At 40.7% G+C, this 9,449-nt stretch overlaps 1 non-coding gene across 1 annotated transcript; it reads left to right on the top strand.

Moving 5' to 3' along the window:
* The first annotated feature begins 1,130 nt into the window (after positions 1-1,130).
* LOC129459004 (small nucleolar RNA U3) lies at positions 1,131-1,344 on the top strand. The gene has a single exon (XR_008649826.1). It is a non-coding gene; the product is annotated as a small nucleolar RNA U3 (small nucleolar RNA).
* The last annotated feature ends 8,105 nt before the right edge of the window (positions 1,345-9,449 follow it).

Raw genomic sequence — 9,449 nt, 5'->3', positions numbered from 1 at the left:
TCCCTTATAGTCACATAAGAGACAGGCTAATAGAAACAAATTGATCCAAGTTTGTGTTTAGTAAGATAAAAGTTAGGTAGCAAGATGAAGCTTAGATAGTTAAGATGAAGATAGGTAGTTTGCTTCTTTCAACTATAATATTTGCCAGAAATGTTACTTTTAAAATTGGTAATACCACTTTTTGTAGCTTATAGTGACATGAGAGATAGGCTAATAGAAATAAATAATCCAAGTTTGTAGTTTAGCAAAATGAAGCTTAGGTAGTTAAAATTAACATTCAATTTGAAATTCATGTTCAATTGACATACAACTCATTTCATTACATTTACTAACCATGATTTTCATAACAGTTAAATCAGTTAACTTTTAAATTATGTTCAAACAATAATCTACTAATTAAGTTGTTAATGTTTTAAAGAGAGGCATGGATTTATTTTTGATTTTTAAAATAACATCTTTAAGCCAATACTTATGTTAATTCTCAGTTTAGTTTCTTCTAAAATATTTCCACTCTGATAACAAATTGGGGCATACAAATTTGGTAAGATTGTTTCTTATTTTAAAAAACTTAAATGTGAAACGGTGTGATTTATATTAATAAAGAAATACCAGTTAAAATGTAATTTTTCATTGGTACATATATTAGCTAGTTTATTTTATTTTTATTTTTTTCAAGATGGAGTCTTGCTCTGTCATATAGGCTGGAGAGCAGTGGCACGATCTTAGCTCACTGCAACCTCCGCCTCCTGGGTTCAAGCAATTCTCCTACCTCAGTCTCCTGAGTAGCTGTGATTACAGGTGCCCAACACCATACCTGGTTAATTCTTGTATTTTTAGTAGAGATGGGATTTCACCATGTTGGTCAGGCTGGTCTCAAACTCCTGACCTTGTGATCTGCCCGCCTCGGCCACCCAAAGTGCTGGGATTAAAGGTGTGAGTCACTGTGTCCGGCCTAGTAGCTAGTTTATTTTTAATCACATTAAAATAGTATTTAAATGATATATATTTAAATTAATCTTAAAACAACCATCCTGATATACCTAGGACCTACCTACATTCTAGTTACATCTTAATTATCAACCAGATCAAATATAAGTTATCTGTGTTTGTGGAATCAATAAAACTGTGCTAAGACTATACTTTCAGGGATTATTTCACATAAACTTCTAGAGTTTCTCTGAACCTGTAGAGCACCAGAAACCATGAAAAGAGGGTGTAGCATTCTCTCCTGAATGTGAGGCCGGCTGTTGGTGCTACCTCACTGAAACTGCCATTGCCACTGATGATCATTCTTCTCTTACTCTGAGAGAGAGAGAGAGAGAGAGAGGACACAGTCTGAGTGGTTCTCATTTTTTTTTTGAGATGGAGTCTCGCTCTGTCGCCCAGGCTGGAGTGCAGTGATGTGATCTTGGCTCACTGCAAGCTCCACCTTCCGGGTTCACACCATTCTCCTGCCTCAGCCTCCCGAGTAGCTGGGACTACAGGCACCTGCCACCACGCCTGGCTAGTTTTTTGTAGTTTTAGCAGAGATGGCATTTCACCGCATTAGCCAGGGTGGTCTCCATCTCCTGACCACGTGATCCGCCTGCCTCAGCCTCCCAAAGTGCTGGGATTACAGGTGTGAGCCACTGCGCCCCGCCTGAGTGGTTCTCATTTTAAAAATAAAATTAAATAAGTAAACAAATAAAACTATGCTTTTGTCTACTTCATAGAAAATCTAGTTCTATTGACAAATCATACCTATATCTTTAATATACATACACATATCCACATATGCATATACACACGTGCACACACACAGACACCCCACACACACCAATTAGTAAAACTCAAGTAAGAGAATGTTGCTTTCTCAATGGTTTATACTCAATATTCCCTAATCAAGTGAGGCTCTGGTATAAAGCACGAATCTCAAGATATCATTCCAAAATATTCAGGAAAACAATAAGAAAATAGGTATGTAAATATTTATTTACCTAAATATGTAGATATTTATATTTATTATAAAGCTGCTTCAATATTGAAACCTCAGAATTTTGTGCTATAAAGTACTTATTATTCAGGAGTTGGATCTCCATGAATTGTCCTTCATATGTGCTAACAGTTCTCTCATATTTTTATCTTTATGCTAATTTATTCTGATTTCTGAGATTGTTTCTAAGTTTATTGTTTAATTCATTCTTTAAATTTTCTGTTGTATTGAGTCTGTTTTTTCCTATTTTAAGACATATTTTACTTTCATTAGTGTTTTTGTTTTGAAAATATTCTTATCTCAGCCCGTTTCAAAACATATGTCCTCATTGAGAACAAGATGTTTTCTAAATACTTCTTATACCTCATTAAATAAACCTATTTAGGAGGAAGCAGACTTCTTCTGAGTAACTAATGCATTGCTCTTCTCTCTTGTTGCAAAATATTTTCGATGTCTCATATTTTTCTGTTTACTCATTCTTGAGTAACTTAATGAACATGCTCTGAAATGCTGGTTTAAAACCCTCATTCGATATTCTTTTCATATATAGAAAAATACTTAGGCCTGGTGTTGACAAACAATACATTTAAACGACTTTACTCTCACCAATGCCTACTTGTTGGCCATTGACCTCCATGCCAATCTATAGCTGGAGAGCAAATTGTTGCCCAGTGGGTTCCAAACAAATGCAAAATCCTTCACCAGAGCAGAGGTCTTTATTCTCATCTTTTAAGCCATGCAAATAGATGCAGCCTGAATTCCAAAAGTAGTAAAAGAAAGATAGGAGAAGCATGCAACTCTCCAGCTCCTGTTGCCATAGGAGAGAGTTCTATGCTTTTCATTGTCCCTATGCCTTAACTACAAAGATGATTTATGATGAAGTTTGTAAGGCTTAAACTTCAAGATCTCTCACTTGCACAAGGCCCCTGCAATGTCTGTGAGAGTCTCTAACAAAGTGATTAACATGGTCAAATATTTTTGTAAAATTTGTAAAACTTAGATACTTTATCCACTCAATCTTCCTGTACATCAGGTGACTATGAAGTAGCCATAGTCACCTGAGATCCTAATAAAAAATCAAGTTTGAGATAAATTTAGTTTGCTTTTGGTGGAATATATTTGTGCGGATCACAGACACTTTCTAAACAGTTAAATCATTGCTAGCCATGCACCAAGACGGTGAATGACTTGGAAATAAACCCCACATCACTCCTAAACAGAGGTCAAACCTTTGTTAGCTCTCAAATTACTATATCACAGGAAAGGTGGAGTTCCTTCTATAGCTTACAGTTGGTAACCTTCTCAAACTCTTAGGGATTTAGAGGAGCTCACACTCACTTTTGCTATTGGTTCTTCCTGAATATTAACAATCTCTGTTTACTTTAAAGAAAATGTACTCCATATGTTTCAGAATTATTTGTGCTTTAATCTCCACATGGGAGACATAAATATTCAATATACACATGTAGAAATGTTTTTTAGATGTGGAAGAGACTACTTTTATTTTTAAAATGAATAGTTCTTGTCTTGATCTTTGATGGGGAAAAAAGAAAAAAAGATTCTTTCCCAGGTCTGGCTGCTCATTCTACAGGTGATTCAGGCTCTGGGAAGATGTCCTCCCATTGACCTTGAGTCATTATAGCAAACATTCTAGCTACAGCTGTACAACAAGTTAATTTAGCAGGAAGGAGTTCAGCCTCTTACTTCCATGCTCTTTAGCCCCATTCAATACCAAGGCATCATGTCTTCTGTGTCTTAATCCAAGGCCAGGAACCATATACTTGGCCCAAAAGTAGTGAGACTCTGTTCTCCTGACTCTTATACTAGGCAGCCATTCTACTTTGAAGAAGCAATCTACTGAGATTCAGCCTGTTCAATCACATAGGAATGATATAGATACTTCCGTCTTAATCTTTTTAATGTATATATTGAGAAAATAAAATAAACTTTTTTTTTGTGGGGGGGTGGGACGGAGTCTCGCTCTGTGCCCAGGCTGGAGTGCAGTGGCGCGATCTTGGCTCACTGCAAGCTCCGCCTCCCGGGTTCACGCCATTCTCCTGCCTCAGCCTCCTGAGTAGCTGGGACTACAGGCGTCTGCCACCACGCCGGGCTAATTTTTTTGTATTTTTAGTAGAGACGGGGTTCACCATGTTAGCCAGGATGGTCTCGATCTCCTGACATCATGATCGGCCCGCCTCGGCCTCCCAAAGTACTGGGATTACAGGCGTGAGCCACTGCGCCCGGCCCCGAGAAAATAAACATTTTTTAAAAAGAGCAAGGCCAGGTGTGATGGCTCACACCTGTAATCCTAGCACTTTGGGAGGCTGAGGCAAGAGGTTCACCCTAGCCCAGAAGTTTGAGACCAGCCTGGGAAACGTGGTGATACTCCATCTCTACAAAAAATACAAAAATTAGCCGGGCTTGGTGGCATGCACCTGTAGTTCCAGCTACTCAGGGGGCTGAGGGTGGGAGACTCGCTTGAGCCCAGGAGGTTGAGGCGGCTGTGAGCCGTGATCAAGCCACTTTACTACAGCCTGGGTGACAGAGTGAGACCCTGTTTCAAAAATAAAGGGGCAAAACGCCAAACAATTTCTATCTCCCGTATATGGTTTTCTAGTACATTTCAGTAACGATAATAATAAGGCTCAATAAGGTTTATGGATGGAATGCCACTTCAAGGAGAAGCTAACACTCAAATTTGCAAGAGAATAGTTCTGATACACAAACAACAGCATAAAGGTCCTAGCAGTCATAGAATGAAGCCCCAGGAGACCCACTGCTCACACCCAGCTGCCTTTACCCCCGCCTTGGATTAGTCTTATTCTCATTTAGTGCTGTGTCACTCCACAGGACATAAATGGATCTGGCCCTTGGTGAGGTTTCATCTTTCTCCTAACACCTAGCACAGCCTCATTTATTATGCTTGCCAAGCAGAAAAGTGGTGTAGCCCTCCGTGCCTTTTAGTGCTAGGGGATATAACCACACAGAGATCCAGACAGATAAATTCTGCTTGACATCACTTAAATTTCTCAAAGGCACCAAAAAATCAATATATCAAAAATGAACTCTTGATCCTTCCCTAAATTCTAGCTTTCTCCCGATGTTTTCTATCCCAGAATATGTGTCCCCCTCATCTATCCCCTTGAGAGAAAGTCACAATCATAGATCTCCTTTCCCTCAAAACCCATACTTCATCACCAGATCCTGTTGGCTTTGCCCCCTACATACTTCTAAAATAGTCTTTCCCTTAACATTTTCAGGGTCCAGAGCAAGGGAACACATACCATAAGTACAAATACTTAAAGGTATAAATAAAGTGAACAAGCTGTTAGGTAAGATAGTTCTATTTTTCCACCTTCACAAACCCTCCTTCATAATGACGAGGAGAGCAGAGTTCAAATAAAAAATTCTCCATCTCCTTGGAGTTCTGTGCCCTTAATTAGTGACTGGGGATTGCTGGACCACATGTCATAGATGGCAGATGACAGGATACCCCTCATTGTCCCATCCCAGCTCCAAGAGACCTACTGCGAGAGACTTTGTGGATACACACATGGGCACTCAGACTACATGTCCAAGTTCTGCAAACTCTCATCACAACCTCTGTACATAGCTGCTGCTGGTTGCCTACTAAGTCTGTTCAAGCTGCTATAATAAAATTCCATAAACTAAGTGGCTTATAACAACAGAAATGCATTTCTCACAGTTCTGGAACCTGAAAGGTCTAAGATCAAGGTGCCAGCAGATTCAGGGTCTGGCAAGACCTGCTTTCTGGTTCTTACAAGGTATCTCGTTATGTCTTCACGTGATAAAACGGACAAAACAGTTTTCTGGGGGCCTCTTTTTTTTTTTTTTTGAGACGGAGTCTCGTTCTGTCATCCTGGCTGGAGTGCAGTGGTGCTATTGCGGCTCACTGCAACCTCCGCCTCCCGGATTCACTCCATTCTCCTGCCTCAGCCTCCTGAGTAGCTGGGGCTACAGGTGCTCGACACCACGCCTGGCTAATTTTTTTGTATCTTTATTAGAGACGGGGTTTCACCATGTTAGCCAGGATGGTCTCGATCTCCTGACCTCGTGATCCGCCTGCCTCGGCCTCCCAAAGTGCTGGGATTACAGGTGTGAGCCACCACGCCTGGCATCTGGGGGCCTCTTTTATAAAGGCACTAATCTCATTCATGAGGGCTCCACCCCTGTGATCTAAATATATCCCAAAGGCCCCACTTCCTAATACTATTATATTGTGATTAGATCTTCAACATGTGAATTTAGAGGACACAGAGATTCAGACTCTAGTGGACACTCTGGAGGCTAGGGCCAAATACATGCTGGGGACCAGAGAGTGGTCTAGAAGCAGGGCAGGGAGGGCAGCTTTCTGTGAGTTAATTCTGTTGGGAGTGGTAACAGGCAGAAATAGACCAGAATGAAGTGAAGTGAAAGGGCCAGGTAGGGCTCCTTTGCCTGTCTAGGGATATTCCTCAGTTCTATTCATTGTCCTTTCCTTCCACTGCCACCATCCTGGGCTCTTGCCTAAACTACTTCAATAGCCTCCTAATTAATCTCTGAACATCAACTTTGTCTCTGCAGTACATTCTTCACATTATAGCCAGAATGACTTATTGTTTTAGTGATTCAAACATCCTTGGCTTAGACTTTGGAAAGTCTAATTACTCTTGAAGTTTAGGTAAATTCTTTAATATGGTCTACAAAGATATCCCATGTTCTGGCACCTACCTACTTGTCCCTCCACTTGTCCTGGCTTTCTCTCAGTCCCTTATACTCATCTTCCTCCCACCACAGGTTGTCTGTCCTCTTCCCTCCGAGTGAAATGTGCTTCTCAGTTCCCCAGTGCATCAAATTACTCCTATTTGGCCTTTGGATCTCAGCCTCCACAGGAAAACCCTGACCTTTTGGTTCTGCCCATCTCATATCACCATGCGCCTCTCCTGCACTTTCATAGATTTACCTTCACAGTGAATGGTGTAGAGTGTAGGTGCAGGGTGCTCTTGGGTCACTCTGCTTCACATTGTATCTACTGGACCACTCTCTAGCCAGGACTTCTAAAGGAAGCGTCTAAATTCTCACTGCCAAAAAGACCAGCCACATTTTTAAAGTAGGGATGACAATATCACTACACTACCTCAAAAAGTTGGAAAGTGGGCCGGGCGTGGTGGTTCACGCCTGTAATCCCAGCACTTTGGGAGGCCAAGGTGGGCAGATCACGAGATCGGGAGATCAAGACCATCCTGGCCAACATGGTGAAACCCCATCTCTACTAAAAATACAAAAAATTAGCCAGGCCTGGTGGTGGTCACCTGTAATCCCAGCTACTCAGGAGGCTGAGGCAGGAGAATGGCATGAACCTGGGGGGTGGAGCTTGCAGTGAGCCAAGATCGATCGTGCCACTGCACTCCAGCCTGGGCCACAGAGCAAGACTCCGTCACAAAAAAAAAAAAATTGGAAAGGGGATTAAATAAAATAATACATGTAAATCACTTCTGATGATGCTTGTTGCATTTTAAGAACTAAATAAAATTTGTTATGCAACTTGCCTTACTCAATCTTAACACACATACAAGACTGTGTGTTCCATAAAAGCAGGAGCCAGGGCTGGGCGTGGTGGCTCACGCCTGTAATCCCAGTACTTTGGGAGGCCAAGGCGGACGGATCATGAGGTCAGGAGATCTAGACCATCCTGGCTATGGTGAAACCCTGTCTCTACAAAAAATTAGCCAGGTGTGGTGGGCACCTGTGGTCCCAGCTACTCAGGAAGCTGAGGCAAGAGAATGGCGTGAACCCAGGAGACAGAGTTTGCGGTGAGCCGAGATCACAGCACTGCACTCCAGCCTGGACAACAGAGTGAGACTTCATCTGAAAAAAAAAAAAAAAAACCCAGCACTGGCCAGATCAGCTGATTCATAATAGATGAATGAACGGATGAAGAGTCCCTGGCCCAGGTTTAAATGCCCTTAAAGCAAAACGAGATATTGATTTATAGATGATTAAGAAGCCCAATATCTAGCACAGGCCTGAATTTTACTGGGTATTTCATTAGTGTTTTATAAAAGAATACATCATTAAGTTAATGAAATTTCATCTTTTCTTCAACCCACAGTCAAACTGGCATGCCTTGGCCCATTGGAGGGAACAGAGCAATCCTGTTGGCAAAGAATGAAACACACTCAGTCCTAGGCCCTGTCCTGTTGTACCTTTCACAGAATGATTTGGATAGAAGCAAAGGGAATGTGTTTGCTGCATTTAAAGATGATACAAAGCCAAAAGGTATGGGAGGAGCTAATAGAGCGTGTGCCAGAAAAATGATTCACCGTCGTCTGCAACGGTGACGTGAAATGATTACACAAAACCAAAAAGGGGCTTCATTTAAATGACCGCTGGCTCCATTTTTGTGTGAATCCTTCCAAGATTTTTTTGTTCATATTTATCTCTCTCTCTCCCCTTATATAAATATATATATATATAGAGAGAGAAAGACAAATATGCAGTTTTATTTATTTATTTATTTATTTTTATTTATTTATTTATTTTTTGAGACGGAGTTTTGCTCTGTCACCCAGACTAGAGTGCAGTGGCACCATCTGGGCTCACTGCAAGCTCCGCCTCCCGGGTTCCCACCATTCTCCTGCCTCAGCCTCCTGAGTAGCTGGGACTACAGGCGCCCACCATCACGCCCAGCTAATTTTTTGTTTTGTATTTTTAGTAGAGATAGGGTTTCACCATGTTCGCCAGGATGGACTGGATCTCCTGACCTCATGATCCACCCGCCTCGGCCTCCCAAAGTGCTAGGATTACAGGCATGAACCACTGCGCCCGGCCCGATTTTTTGGAGAATAGGCATCACGTGCAATTATAAAACTTACTTTTTTTCTGACTAATGACACGTTGTTAAATATTCTTCTGCAATGTCACTTTTCAATACCACAGAAGGCATTCTGTAATTTATTTAACCATTGTATGATTGGTTTCAATTTTGTTATTTTGGACATTGTTGCCATGAACTCTTATAACTGAATGTTTGCCCATAACCATTAATTCCTTAAGATAATTTTTGAAATATGATTGCTGACATGTATATATACGTTGCTAACTTGCTTTCCAAAAAAGCCATATAGATTTACTCTCCCACAGTGGTATGTATGTGAGGGTCCTGTTTTCCTGATCCTTTGCCAAAATTCTTGGTTTCATCTTTTGTTAATCATTACTCATGTATAGGTTATAAGTGACATCTCATTGTTATAAGTGACATCTCATTGTTTTAACTTACTCTTTTTATTGTTACTAAGATGGAATTATTTTTAAAATTTTGCCAGCTATTTGTATTTCTCCTGACAGAATGAAATTTAACAAACATAAATATGAAGTTCTACATTTGTTTTCCAAAAACAATCATATAATTGTAAAATGGGGAAACTTGGCTTGACTGAAGGGTACACGAAAAGGAAAATTAACGGAAAAAAAAGCA

The sequence above is a fragment of the Symphalangus syndactylus genome, chromosome 19, assembly GCF_028878055.3.
Source record: "Symphalangus syndactylus isolate Jambi chromosome 19, NHGRI_mSymSyn1-v2.1_pri, whole genome shotgun sequence".
NCBI classification, from domain to species: domain Eukaryota; kingdom Metazoa; phylum Chordata; class Mammalia; order Primates; family Hylobatidae; genus Symphalangus; species Symphalangus syndactylus.
Note: the sequence above shows the minus strand (reverse complement) of the source record. Positions and strands in the feature narration are given on the sequence as shown.